The sequence below is a fragment of the Dendrobates tinctorius genome, unplaced genomic scaffold (genome assembly GCF_039654945.1).
Source record: "Dendrobates tinctorius isolate UK_male_01 unplaced genomic scaffold, ASM3965494v1 ptg000037l, whole genome shotgun sequence".
Classification (NCBI taxonomy): Eukaryota; Metazoa; Chordata; class Amphibia; order Anura; family Dendrobatidae; genus Dendrobates; species Dendrobates tinctorius.
In genome coordinates this window covers 27348622-27364298 of record NW_027361705.1, presented here as the reverse complement: position 1 = coordinate 27364298, position 15677 = coordinate 27348622, and the positions used below count along the sequence as shown (strand labels likewise).

Below are 15677 nucleotides of genomic sequence, written 5' to 3'. Positions count from 1 at the left end.
AACTTTTTTGTCAATGGATTACTGCTGGACCTGATCTGACGGATGATTACTGGGAGGTGTGAACATAGTCTTAGGAGTAACAGGTCAATCATGGGCTGTAGACTCCAGTCATCCACCAAGGGAGTCTCTCATTTACAGTGATGACCACTCCAGTCCTTAAAGCAGATTTAGAATAATTTTATTAAGTACAAAAAAATACACAAGGGGGTCCGGACACCCCAGGAGTAGATGTAGCCAATGCCATTTATTCGGTCCCAAGCTGTCCTCCTTCTGCCATCATCCCGTGCAGTGACTGATCCTCGTGGGTCGGGTAACTTCCATTATTCTGGTCTGCTCTTGTAGTGTTCCAAGTGAGACAGGATCCAGCCAGAAGGAATTAGGAAGACGGAGAAGAGCACCCCGAGGCCGATGGCTTGTTCCTGTACAGACACAAGTGTCCATGTGGTTAGGTTATTAGAGATAGTGATGACACCATGGCGTCAGGTTCTCATTGCCTTTACATTCGTATACTGAACGTCTCACATACACCCACCAAAAAGGAGTCCTCAGTGTAACTGTGAGAAAACAAGAGCCGAGGGGATACAGATAAGTTACCCTGCCGTCACCAATATGTGATGGAGCTTACACAGTCACAGCTCTCTGGTGCCCCCTTACCTTCCGGTCAGTCAGGGAACTGCACCTAGGATAAGTAGTCACTGGAGAGGCTGCCCTGTTACATACTGGTTATTGAGGCTCTCTGCAGTGAGGGAGAAATATAGGTCTCCAGTTCCAAGCCTTATATACCTTCGGTCTGTCACTACCGGGATCCCCCTATAAGACCAGAACCGTCTTCTGTCACCAGTTCCTTATTAGAGATAAGCCCGGTCCGTTAAAAAGCTTATATAAGGTAAGAAACCAACCCCGGGTAGCGTATAAGTACTAACCGGACTCACGGATGTGGGAAATCGGGATTCAAGATAAAAGCAGCCCAAAATTAATTGATATTTTAATTGCCAAAAGGCGCACTAGACACTACAAATATATACTGAGTAATATACAGATATTGTAGCCGGAAGTACAGATAAAGGTAGGGTACAGGTATGAGATTGCCGTTGGCTGTGTGTGTCATGTTACCGTTCCTTATAACGTGGGCCCAGGCAGGCTCTCGAGTCCACAGGTACTTTCTTAGTTTCTGGTCCGTCTCCACACGTGACGCGGCTTCCGTGGCGGAACAATGACACTGGCTAAAGGTGTTTGGCTAGCATTTAACCCTTAGCTTGCCCCCTCCCATATTCACAACCGCCCCTCTGGGGTTGGACTGAAACCTCCTCCCCTGACCTCCTAGCTGAAATAATTCCCAATATATAGGATGGGTCATAACTTCCTAGTGGGCTGTCCAAACGGAGAGTCCAAACTTGGGTTGGCCAAGTGGTTCTGGAGAGCCAGTTTCGATAGCTCGGTATCTGGGACAGCTAGAGAGCGAAGAGGCCCGGGTTTGTGTGCAGAAGGATCCCAGGATTCTGGTGGTATGTTGGACTTAACCCTGAGATGCACGGTACTCCCATAATTAATCTCTAGGTGTCTGTGCCCAACTGTGTATGCCTTCCATTGATAGCTGATTAATGTTAGACGCCTTGCACAAGACAGCAGGGGTCCCAACTATGTTCCTCCTCGCCTTAATTAACACGTGGCCTCTAATTCTCTGGCCATATGGCATGTTCCTGTTCTTTTGGGAATTTGTGTACTTATCCCATGGGTGGAGGCCACAGTTCCAGGAGCAGGAGAAGATCTCTGGATAATATATTGGGACTTAATAAATCCAAAATGGAGTCTCCCTCATCCCTCACAATAACGTTATGCAGCAACCAGAGACTGGGAGGATACAAGGGTCATCTATCTGATAATACGCACAAAGGAGATTCCAGAGAGTCTAAAATAAAAAGCTATTCTCATAGTTTTCTTAGAAAATGGACACTATTCAAAGGCAATCACAAGACTTTTTTTTTCTTTTTTTTTAATAGAGGGTAAACCACAAAAGGCTTGTATAGGATTAATAATGCATGTACAGAGGGTTAAATTACCATGCAGACTACTCCTGACCACTCAGGTCATATATTATGTGCATATATGAGCACTATAGAAAGTTACTGCGAACGCTAGTGGGGTAAAACTTGTAAATAACCAGCCTAATCCTCTAAGATAACTAGTGATCCCCCGATATCAGATGCTAAAGAGTATGCAGGTCACCTAGCACTGGAGATAGTATTATCCTGCCTATCACAATAGTCCTAAATACAAAACGGTAGTCAGGAATATCCTTACAGACCATGTGGTGGTGAAACGCCCCAACACACGTTTCGCCTTGCTTCTTCACGGAGGATTATATGAACTCTTCCTATAGACTGAAATGGAGGTTAGTGACGATATTTCTAGTAAGATCCTTAGGGGTGACATCTTTGGTGATCCAGGATGATGAATTTAGGAAGAGATGAGATCCAGCATTAGGACTAGTACCTTATTTAAAATGTGTCATCTTTTTTGCAGATCAATAAAACAACTCAGAATAAATCATAAAAAAGTTAAGTTGTGATGTGGAATTGTAGGAAGGTGGATTGGTTAACACTAATATCATTTTTTTACCTTTAGGGTGATTATGGACTAAAACCTATTATCATTGGAGGTGTGTGGTAGGGTAGAAATTAAGGCTGGATTCACACATCATGGTTTGCATACGGACCGATGTGTGTATCCTGCCTAACACTTGTTATTTTGGTGCTTTGGGGGCTGTTTCATTATTGAATACATGTATAAATCATAAAAATGAACAATGTTTGCTTTCAGAAACGCACTATATTGTCAGCTGTCAGATGGAGAAGGAGACTAATTTTGAACAAAACCCACTTTCCTGAAGCATAAATGATACCTATGTGCACACAATGATTTTTGTAGTCTGTACACTGTACTGGATTTTATCTGTGTACAGGATATACATAACGACTGTTACCTTCCTGTTCCATGAAGAAATTAGGAAGCGCTTTCTCTAACTGATGTAGGTTATGCAGCTGCGCTTTCTTCTACTTTAATTACCGTACTTAACTGTTTGATGGAGTCACTAATTCTAACCCTAAGGCCTTATTCACACATCAGTATTTTTGCATCAGTGTTTGTATGTAAAAACCAGGAGTAGCATCAAAACATGGAACAGAGGTCAGCCTATTTTTTGTTTTTCTCTAAGTTCCACCCCTGGCTTTGGCACAAACACTGATGAAATACTGATGTGTAAATGGGGCCTAAACTTTGTTTTCTCCATGTTGGAAACTTTGGAGCATTCCTTTTTTCACCCTAACAAAATTCTGACCTCGTGTGATATCTACGGTACCTCCCGTCTCCTAAGTTGCTTGGTGCTGACCCATCCCACCCTTACACTTTACACTGCAGCGCTGAATGGCTTTACAATTGGAAAACCATTACATAGGGGATCACAAATGGTGGAAAAAACACTCTTGTCCTCTGTTTAGTGAATGGACGCTATTGGAACGTTCCAGCAGGACAAGATCCCAGTGTAGACTGTAGGCCGAGTGCACAGATGCAGTGTGCACATTGCCCTTACCTCTAGATGTAGATAGGAGGCTGTTGTGAAGTGCTGCTAGCAGTAGTTTCTCTGCATTGGATGTGGCTGGGATAGACTCTTCTTTCACCAGGCATGGACTCCTCTTTTTTTTTTTTTTTTTTTTTTTTTTTTTTTTTAAGGGGGGGTCCGTCGCCTCCAAAATGCATTTGAAAATGGACTATACAGTCTTTTAGGGGACTTGGCCTCTATAAAAAACAATGTTAGCTCTGTATCTGTTACTGTAGTGCCTGGAAAAATAATTTGCATGCAAATAAAGAGGCTACTGTGCACCGTTACACCTCCCCATCTTTTGATTGACAGCACTCATTTCTCAGACGGAGCGCTGTCTGAATGCTGCCGGAGTGTGCGCGCCTGGGTAGTGCCTATGCCCGACCATGCTCATGTAAGGCTGTGGAGTATACCTGCCCCTGAAGACCACAATCGTGTGAATATTGACTTCGGTTTCGGTGAGTTTTATTGTATGATGTGAAATATGTAAAATGCATAGAGTGTTATAGGCACTGATGCTGCTGTGTGGGTACTGTATTGGTAATAGGGGTAGGAACATTAGGGCGGATAGGCAGTGGTGGGCCTATTATTGTATAAGATAAAGGGAAATTAATAGGATACAGTTCAATGCTTAGAGATAGCTAGTGATTTTAGATACATGAGGGCATGAGAGTGTGATAGGCATTGTAAGTGTAATATGCTTAGTGCATACTGTTAGAAGGTAGTGACTGTAGTTAAGTAGTGATGTTAGAATGTAGGTGAAAGTCTAAGTTGCCCAGCAACAGACTGCTGGGGCAGACAGAGTAAAAGATAGTTAAATGCTTGGGACCAGCCCAGCAGGGGAAGGGGTAGGTCAAGGAAAAAGGGGGATAATTTCCTGTTTTAATCAGTCTGAGATAGTGGAAGGTTGTTGTGAAGCTCAAGTGGCAGTGGACTAAAGGCAAGTGGAGCATATAACATTCTGACAGAATGAGGTCATACTGAATTTCCTGCAGACCTTACACACACTCTGGCCATGCTCTCCTCCATGTCTTCTTTCTGCTGATGCTACTTGTTTCACTAATACCCCCATAAGGAGCTATACTGCAATACCGGCAGCTGATCGGTGGAGGTGGACCCCCCTCAATCTGCTATTGTCCTATCCGGCAGATAAGTCGCCACTATTATATGCCTGGACAACCCCTTTAATGCATTCAGCTCAGAATAATATTTTTGTATCCACCTCTTATTTGAGGACTGGCTCTATACAGGTTTCCAGTGTTAGATTTCTGTTCCCAGTTCATCCAGTCAGACACAGCTGCACTACACTTTCTTTTTTACTTTATTGGTAAAATCTCTTAAAATGCTTTAACGTACTGTACGTGACTCGCCTTGTAATAATTGAGCCATAATTTCGTTCGGCAGATTGCAGCTCCAAATGCTATAAGGGTGTGATGCTATGCTCTCACATGTTGTGATCAGAGCCGTGCCAACGCAAAGATTGGTGCAGTTTTATTGTTGGTGAACTGCTTAGCTGAATCATGGCATCACCATTAAAGGAAATCTGTTGGAAGAATGTCACCCCTCCAACTATATATAGGCACATGTAGCTCTTTCAAAGATGAGTCCATGGCCGGTCCGTTCTTCCATTACTGAGAAATCAGCGTTGGAATTATGCAAATGAGGCTGAGGGACTATGGTAGATCTGAAGTTTCTGTCACTCCAGCTCTACTCCCCGCTTAGCATCGCCTCCTCCCGCTTGACTGACATCTCTTACATGTGACTTCAGGCAAGGGAGATATCAGTCAAGCAGGAGGAGACTGCGCTGACCTGGAGTGACAGAGGCTTCAGATCTACCATAGCTCTTCAGTTTCATTCGCGTATAAATTAAAATACTGACTTCTCAGTAGCGGAAGAACAGACTGGCCATGTAAAGGTTTTTCTGGACTTGTCTTTTCAAAGATCTAACATTTTCAAAATCTTGGGGCAGTTTTGGCCACTTTAGACATTATTCCCCTTGAGATTTTTTCTTGGATTGTTATATATGTTCATGTTATTAACAGTTCTCATCGGTGCACGTGTGCAATGTTCTGCATGAATGAATGGCTCTGCCCAATATTACAAATAAATGAGAAACACTCATTTCTTTGGTGCAGGTAAACAGTTGATGAAGGTGAATCAATTAAAAAAGAGGAAAGAAGCGATATGCCATAAAAATGTAAAATAGCAGGCTGATAAATATCAGGAAAACCCATTGAAAAATGTTTAATTAATTAGTGGGATAAACCTCACCTAAAATGTATATAATAGGCTTGCTTGCATTAATCAAAAAAGTGTCCAATTGGGTTCTAAACATACAAAAAAAATCCCTCCCTATATCATATGGTGTCAAAGTAGGTCCCAAGGTATAAGTGTATAATAATACAGGCTCAAGAAAGTATGGCTCAAACAATTAAGAGTAAACCGGAAAACCAAAGAGCTGACAGCAAAAAATTTTTAGATAAATCAAGGTGACCAAGATATATTATGGGGAGGAGTTTTCCCTACATTACCTTAAGTGGTGGCGGTACCCCGATACGCGTTTCGCTTGTTGCTTTCTCGAGGACAGTGTATGGCAGAGGAAAGAATGGAGGGCTTTTATATCATGTCCATAAAGGTGGTAGATATTGACAATCACAGGACTTTGGCCTTTTAGTCTTATCCTTGAAAGATATTTCCGGGATAACACCGCGTCGGCCGCTGCTTTTCAGTACTAGTCCTCTCATCCAGAATTAATGGATGTCTCAAAATAATTCCAATTGCAAACGTAAAAGGTCTGTATGTCGCTGGAGGAAGGGCCGCTTTCTTCCAGAAACTGGGCCACATATTCCTGGAGGCTGTTTGTAGTATCACAGAAATCGTTTTTCATTCTAATCTCTGACAGCTCATCCATTGAAAAATCCCTGATCTGGACGTGGAGATTATAATCTTCATTAGTAGTGACATGGTGGCACGTTCTAGGAAAGGTTGTAGGTCAATGTCAGTAATTCAGATTCCTGCAGATATTAGATGTACAAAACTACAAAATAATAAATTCAGTTTTTTCACTCCTTCTCATTGCCCCCATGTATACAGTCCTGCCCCTTGCCTTGCAGTCTGCCTGTACTTTCAGCCATTCTTTTACAAATGGAAGGAAGTATATTCTCAGGCTGGGGCTACACGGCGACTTTGGTATGACCACCAGCAGGGTACCATGACTGCAAGAAGCAGAGAGTCAGAATTAGTTGCATGTTTTGTTGCAGTCATAATCCCTTTTGGTCACAATGTGACCCTATCCTCCTACATTGTGCTGGAATGTAGCAGCGGCACAGAGCCGGTGTTATGGCCAAAGTCACGGTGTAGTCCAAGCCACCTTTATAACCAAAGTAACAAGTCAGTTCGTTTCAATTTCTTTTCTCCTAAATATTTTAAAATCACCGGTCATTGGTTTTATTTAAACAAGAAGAGATCAGCAACAACTCTGCCTCGAAGTGGAGACCACAGAAAGTTGCAGCGCTGGGTCACTGAGTGCTAAGGAGCAGAGGTCAGAAAAGTCACCATAACTGTAGTGTCCAATCCTCCGATGACATTATCAGCACAAAACTGTTGCCTGGTGCTTTATGACATGGGTTTCCGTGCTGAGAAGCTGCCTTACATTACCAAGCACAATGCCAAATGATAGAGTGGTGTAAAGCTGCCACCATTATAGTCTTGCTTAGTGGAAGCATGTCCTGTGCAGTGACAGATCACACTTCTCTATCTAGCGTCTGATGGATGAGCCTGGGTTTGGTGAATGCCAGGAGAACGTTACCTGCCTGACTGCTTTGTGCCTACATTCGAGTGTCTGCCTCCGGTAGGTGAACACGCTTGAAAACTATGCACAGCAGAGCGCACGTTTGCCCTGCCTCCACCAGTATAGGCTATGCTGGCCCTGTCGATGCATACATCCAAATCCCATTTTGGGGGGGTGTTGGATTTAAGCTAGGACTAGATGACTGAACAAGTGCCTGAACACAATGTGAAAGCATCCATGATATCTACTAGACTGGATTGTGAGCTCGGACCTCTCCTCAGGGTTTGACCTCACAAATGATCATCTGGGCGAAGAGGCAAAAATTCCTACAGACACCTCCAAAGTCTCGTAGAACATTTTCCCAGAAAAGAAGGAGCCATTATATCTGCAAAGGGACCAATTCCATATTAATGTCTATGGTTGTAGAATGGGGGGGTCAGAAAAGCTCCAGTAGGCGTAATGTGGAGGGGGCCCAATATTTTTCTCCATGCAGACTGGAAGCTCTTCAAGATCCAATAATTTACTTGTCTGGACGGTTTATATACTGTTGTTACTAGTGCCATGGATAGAAATGACATGCTGAACAATTTCCTGGAAATTGCATTGTCAGAAGGTGGTGTCCATAGGGATTTATCGCCACTGTATCCTGCGGCAGCTGCAGGCCTCGGCGTGGTGACCGGACACTTCCCAAGGTCGTTGGCCTCGTGCTGTACGCCCTCCCCTATTTCATTGAACATTAACACAGGTCTCTCAGGAGGTTCATGCACTGTATGCTACCAGCGTATATTACAGGGAGGGGTTGGGCATCTGTCACTTCTTATTAAGTAGTAGAAAAGCTTAAGGATCAAGTATTAATATAAGAATGCCTTGGGGTCTACATGTAAAGAGATTATCAACTAATAAATACCAGAGAAGGACAACTATATTTATTTTGTGACCCTTTACGGCTGCACCATGTGTGATAATGCCACTAGTTCAGCTGCACTTTTAGGCTGTGCACCCACGTAAGCGTTTTTTTTCGCATTTTTTAAGCGTTTTTCCCAGCAAAAACGCTTCAAAAACGCATACAAGAAGCATCCCATTCTTTTTAATGAATTCTGCAATTTTTCTGCACATGATGCGTTTTTTTCCGTGAAAAAAACGCATTGCGGTAAATGCAGCATATTCATTATTTTTGCAGAAAAATCCGCATTTCTAACTATATTCTATGAGCAGGAGGATGCTCCTGTACAAAACGCTTAGAAAACACGCAAAAAAAAACGCATTAAAAAAGAGTGTTTTTTTTCTGGGAAGGAGTCCGTTTTTTTCTGCATTCGTGGGTACATAGCCTTAGGAAAGTCCCCAGATGTCAGAAGATTGGAAGAAGAGTTGTGCAACGTGACAAACAATCGGTGAATAAATGTTTTATGGTCGGTCGGAATAATCGTGAAAATATATGTTGGGGTCGGTAATTACACATCCGTCCAGGAAACAGATGTAGGTATGTGAAGTGGTGGTGGCTCCAGATGACCTCACAATGACTCCATTTAAACCATCTTGGACTTTTATCTTACCCTTGCAATGAGATGGAATTTCTCAAACAGACATGTACGTTAGTCATGCTCCAACTTCTCATAATACAAAGGTTACATGCCCTTCAAGAATCCTTAATGTTACACTACTTAGGAAAAAGCCAAGTCCAAGTGTCTGGACGATGACCCAATGGATACTAGTGTTGGTGAAACAGAAGACAATGGAGGGCTCACAATTGGTCAGACAGAAGTTATTCAGAAAAGAAATTATATGGTGACCAATAAAATGGAAAGTTTAGAGTATTACCCAAAAACAATGACCACCCCAAGCCTCTAGAACGGTCAGTGCCGGTTTCACTTACCGCTGCGGAGAGTTCTTGACTTTTGGGTTGTTGTGATGCCCAAGCTTTGTTCATAACTCGGGGAGACCTTGACTGGCGCAGAAGGCCAAGGGCTCGGCTAAACAGTGGCATTGCTGCTTTCTGTAGGGAAGGCTGTGCGCTCGATGTCACAGACAGGTGTAAAGTCCACTCCACCACCCTCAATGCTTCCAGTAGGGAGTGGTTTACTTGTCTCTGGGTCTCATTGGTGAGTTGTATTCTGGCAACGCAGTGGTTAAAGTAAGACGTTCTGTGGAGCACGTACATTGATCTCGATATTTATAGACTAGGGAGGGGTTGAAGTAAAGGGGAGGATACTAATCAGCCTTTACATCTCATACAACCACATTGGCACTTACTACAAGTGTCATGCCATGTGCCTTGCTGATCAATATGAAGCTTCTTCCTGGGGTTTTCTCATGTTATACTCCTTTTTACGTACGTCTTCCTTAGATCCAAACGACTTTTTGCTTTTGAGAAGGAATTACGGTGACAGCTGTGCCCGTCCCTCAAGCTGTCACTCAGCGTCGCCTGCTGCTCCACATGGAAAGCCTTCTGTTACCATTTCCCAGCATTTCTATAATGTCACCATGCGTTTCCCAGCATTTCTATAATGTCACCATGCACTTGGTGTTACCGTCTCCGTGCGTTTCCCAGCATTTCTATAATGTCACCATGCACTTGGTGTTACCGTCTCCGTGCGTTTCCCAGCATTTCTATAATGTCACCATGCACTTGTTGTTCTCCTTTTCACCAGCAGTTTCTCTTCCTCTTGTTCCAGTGCTGCTGTCCTTCCTCCTTCATTCTTCACTGTGCCTGGACTTGCTCAGTCCCTCGACTTGCTCAGTCCCTCACCCCCTCGCTGCATAGCACCAGTCACAGGGGTCTGCGTATGACCAACTTTGTCAGGAGCTTCCTCCAGTAATGGAATCTGGCAATTTACAGTGTTCAGCCACGTCTGAAGAATGTGAAAGAGTTTCTTCATACTCCGCATTGTAGTTATTATCATTGTTTAAGCAGTCCCGAAACAACTTGTATACAGTGCTACGTGCGGGGCCGATTTCGGCTTTCTTCCTGCCTGAGGCGAAAACTGAACTGCCGCCCTCCCCGCTGTGCAATATAAGCATGCAGTGAAGAAACACAAATCTGTCTTTCATTTTGCTTTTACTTTATTCATTGGATGATAAGAAATGACCTGTGAAGATGATTCTTCAAACCAGTGCGATTACGGCATACGTAGATTTTTGGGAGGGTTGCTTTGCATTTTTGAGACCCGTAAAGTTTTTGTTTTTCGTTCTATGGAGCTTGTTTTTTTGTTTGGTGACCTGACATTTTTATTGATGCCAATTTGGGCTACATACAATGTTTTGATCTCTTTTTATAGATTTTTTTTGTTTGTTTTTTAGAGAGGTTAGGCTACAAAAAAAATCATAATCATGGCATTTCAATTGCTTTTCTCTACCGTAAGATAATTTTATATTTTGATTGTTTTAATAGACCAGACTTTTATATCAATACCAGATATGTTTGTTTGTTTTTTTTCATTTCTTCATTTTTAACGGGGAAGAAGGTGGGTGATCTGAATTTCTATATTTTTTTTAGAATTTTGAAACCTTTTTGGTTGCTTTAACCCCCATAGGGGACTTGAGCTTGCAATCATCCGATCGCTTATACTTTATACTGCAATGCCATAGTATTACAGTGTACAGGGCAAATCATGGTCTCTTAGGAAGCTCAGTCTTTGGCACTAGAGATCAGCAATGGGGGATTTTCTGTAAGTGGTTTGATCGCTTGTTCTATATTTTACAGTATTGAAGAACACAGGACAAATAACTGTCTCCTTGCAACAAGGCAACCCACCAGCACCCTGCGATCACATGACTGGCATGGGGTGGGTGATGGGTGCCCGGGCACGATCGCACACCCTAAATGTGGCTGTCAGAGATTGACTTTGTTATCCAAGAAGATAACGGCAATGATCAAAGATAACTCCGATCGCTGTGGTTGGGCTATGTTCACATGCAGCGCTTTTTTCTGAAGTCAAAACCTTTTCTCTTGTCAGTAAACATTTTTGAAGTGTTTTTCATTATGTTTTTTGCTGTATTTTTTTGTGTGCGGATTACACTTGTGCTTTGCCTGCAGTATACGTGTCATAAAATTAGATTTATTCATCAAAAACAGTTAAAAAGAACGCTACGAAAATACAGTGATTAACGCATATTTTGCAGCTTTGTTTCATTTTCTCATTGCTTTTCATGGGTGAAAAAAACACTGCAAAAATGCGGAAAGAATTGGCATGCTGCAAATTTACAAAACGCTGCAGTTCTCAAGTTGTCAGAAATAAACAAGCGTGTGCCTGAGACTTCTGAAATCTCAGATTTGCTGATACTGTAAAAAAAAAACAACAGCTTTTAATTTGCATAAAAAAGCAACTACAAAAAAAAGCTGCAAAAACGCTAAAAAAAAAAAAAAGAGCATAGCTAGGAGCTGTGTGGATCTCCGCACACCCCTCACCTGCTTGATCAATTCTAGAGCTGGCATTGAGAGTGAAAGGCTTCGATAGAAATGTGCCAAAATGAGCGGCCAACCTCTACAAGCTCAGTGCTTGTACTTTTTCTGCATCCGAGTAGGAGCGGCTATCCTGTGTCTACATTCAGCTATTAAACATGACCTGTCGAAGGACCCCTCCTCCTCCCCTCACCCTTTCTTATTCCCTCTTGTGGTCTTTCTCTTTTTTCCTTTTCTATGTATGGGGGGTCTTCCGTGGAAGTTCTCTCTCTCATAAGTGATTTCTGGATTTACCTTCATATTATCCCGCCTTGTTGATTTTCACTTGGGCGAATTGTTTTGGACGTATTTCCTTTAATTCACTTACAACTACTGTGTAGAAGTATTCTGTAGTTTTCTTGCTCGTTTGTAATTTTACTCATATTAACATGGAAAATTTGAAATTCTCTGTTTTGTTTATCAATAAAAATAGATTGAATATAAAAATGATCTGTCACCAGGTCAAAAATGATCCGTGTTTGCTCTTATTTCCTTCCTACTGCTCCCCTGATTATTCTGAGGGGTTGTTTTTTTTAAATATGGTTCCAGATATATGGGCCTTTTTCATTTAGTGCTAATTTTTACGGTCTTTACCAAGGGGTATGGCTCTCGGGATCCTCTGGGGCCAGAGGCGTAGCTGGGGGTTCAGCTCAGGGGAGGTGACACTTCTGAGTGGGCCCGAATCAGGTAACCCTGATTACAGCTATGGTGGCACACCCTAATAGTGGATGTAGGCGAACCTCAGCAGACCACCTGTCAGATCCCCTGTGCCCTCCAACCCAGCAGAACTCAGCTATGTGTGATTACACTGCCTCCCTGACCAGTCCTGTATTTATTTCTATTTATTTTACTCATATAGCGCTAGCTTATTCCACAGCGCTTTACAGACATCACTGTCCCCATTGGGGCTCACAATCTAAATTCCCTATCAGTATGTCTTTGGAGTGGGAGAGAACAAGGCGAAACCCGCGCAAACACGGGGAGAGCATACAAACTCCTGTAGAACATCAGTTAAATAAATGCTTTAAAAAAGCAAAATTATAACCTACGTCTTTCCTATGCTAATGAGGCTTCAACTAGTCGATGGGGCGTTAGTTGTCCCAAACTAGTCAGCCCTCTTCCCGTGTTATCACACGAACTGTGCATGTCTAGGAGTTCCGAAGATGGCTTCCAGTATACCTAGCTTCAGAGACACAGAGACGCTGCAGGAATGAGTTTCACTTTTTGTATTGAAGAACTAAAATAAAATAACTTTTTGATGATATTCTAATTTTGGGAGAGGCACCTGTAGGTCTTAGAAATCTGAATAAAATGATACCTTAACATCTGTGATCTGGTGTCTTATTCCAGAGAAATAATAATAATAATAAATTTTATTTTTATAGCGCCGACATATTCCGCAGCACTTTACATTTCAGAGGGGAATTGTACAGACGATAGACATTACAGCATAACAATAATCACATAGATCATAACAGATACCAAGAGGAATGAGGGCCCTGCTCGCAAGCTTACAGTCTATGAGGAAAGAGGTAGACACGAAAGGTGGGTGGTAACAGTTGCCCTGATTGTATGGACCAGCCATAATGTTAAGTGTGTAACAGTACAGACACAGAGGGCTAATGGATGCATAAAGCATGTGGGAACATGATGCGGGAAATCTGGTTATGGTAAAACTTTTGGCTGTGCCACACAGGGATAGATTAGGTTAATGTGTTGAGGCGATAGGCCAGTCTGAATAAATGCGTTTTCAGGGCACGCTTAAAATTGTGGGGATTGGGGACTAATCATATTGACCTGGGAAGTGCATTCCAAAGAATTGGCGCGGCACGTGTAAAGTCTTGGAGACGGGAGTGGGAGGTTCTGACTATTGAGGATGCTAACCTCAGGTCATCAGCAGAACGGAGGGCACGGGTAGGGTGGTATACTGAAACAAGGGAGGAGATGTAGGGTGGTGCTGAGCCATGGAGGGCTTTGTGGGTGAGGGTAATAAGTTTATACTGAATTCTGGAGTGGATGGGTAGCCAGTGTAATGACTGGCACAAGGTAGAGGCATCGGTGTAACGATTGGTGAGGAATATGATCCTGGCTGCAGCATTCAAGACAGATTGGAGAGGGGAGAGTTTGGTAAGAGGGAGACCGATTAGAAGAGAGTTACAATAGTCAAGACGAGAATGAGTAAGAGAAACATTAAGAGTTTTTGCAGAGTCAAAAGTAAGAAAAGGTCGAATTCTAGAAATGTTTTTGAGGTGCAGATGACAAGAGCGAGCCAGTGATCGAATATGGGGGGCAAAGGAAAGCTCGGAATCAAGTATGACCCCAAGACAGCGGGCCTGTTGCTGGGGAGTAATAGTGGAACCACACACAGAAATAGCAATGTCGGGTATATGTACATTAGTAGAGGGAGGAAACACCAGGAGTTCAGTCTTTGACAGGTTCAGTTTCAAGTATAGTGAGGACATGATGTTAGACACAGCGTTTAGACAATCGCCGGTGTTTTCTAGAAAGGCTGGCGTGATGTCAGGAGAAGAAGCGTATAATTGGGTGTCATCAGCATAGAGATGGTACTGGAAACCAAATCTACTGATTGTTTGACCAATAGGGGCAGTGTACAAGGAGAAGAGGAGGGAGCCTAGAACCGATCCTTGGGGGACCCCAACAGTAAGGGGAAGGTGAGAGGAGGAGGAACCGGCAAAAGATACAGTAAAGGAGCGGTCGGAGAGATAGGAGGAGAACCAGGAGAGAACGGTGTCCTTGAGGCCAATGGAACGGAGCATAGTGAGGAGGAGCTGATTATCCACAGTGTCGAATGCTGCAGAGAGATCCAAGAGAATTAGCATGGAATAATGACCATTTGATTTAGCTGTTAGCAGATCATTAGAGACTTTAGTGAGGGCAGTTTCAGTGGAGTGTAAAGAGCAGAAACCAGATTGGAGAGGGTCGAGAACAGAGTTTTCTGAGAGATAGCGGATAAGACAGGAGTGGACCAGGCGTTCCAGGAGTTTAGAGATGAAGGGAAGATTAGAGACAGGTCTATAGTTAGCGGCACAGTTTTGGTCGAGGGATGGTTTTTTAAGTAGTGGATGTATGATGGCATGCTTACATGAGGAGGGAAAAATACCAGAAGAGAGAGAGAGGTTAAATATTTTAGTTAGGTGAGGGGTGACAGCAGGGGAAAAGGACTGGAGGAGATGTGACGGAAATGGGTCACTGATGCAAGTAGTTGGGCAAGAAGATGCAAGGAGCCTGCTTACTTCTTCTTCTGTGACTGGTTCAAAATCAGAGAGTGAGCTAGATGCAGTGGGGGAGGGAGGACAGTGCATGGTATGAGGTGATTGGGAGATAATTACCTGTCAGATCTGGTCAATTTTTTCTTTGAAGTAATTGGCCAGATCGTCAGCTCGGAGCTCCGTGGTTGGGGCCTGTACTCTTGGATTGAGTAGAGAATGAAAACTGTCAAAGAGACATTTCGGGTTATTGGACAGTGAGGTGATGAGGGTGTTGAAATAGGCTTGTTTGGAGAGGTGAAGGGCAGTGTTGTATGTTCTAAGCATAAACTTAAAATGGATGAAATCTTCGTGTAGATTGGATTTTCTCCGCAGACGTTCGGCGCACCTGGAGCACCGCTGCAGGAAACGTGTTTGCACCGTGTGCCAGGGTTGTCGCCGTCTGCGTTGAGGTGTTCTATTTATAGGGGGTGCAAATTCATCCAGGGCACTGGAAATCCACTGTTATCTTAATATGTAAATGAGCTGTTTAGATCTATGGGCCAGACATAGATCTCCCCGAGACTCCATCTCCAGAGCTTATTGTAAATCAAAGGGGAGGTGAGACATGTAATGACTGACAGT

At 43.1% G+C, this 15677-nt stretch overlaps 1 pseudogene; it reads right to left on the bottom strand.

Moving 5' to 3' along the window:
- Window positions 1–320: 320 nt before the first annotated feature.
- The window catches only part of LOC141088123 (RNA-binding protein FXR1-like), a 29317-nt pseudogene continuing 13960 nt past the window's right edge, over window positions 321–15677 (bottom strand).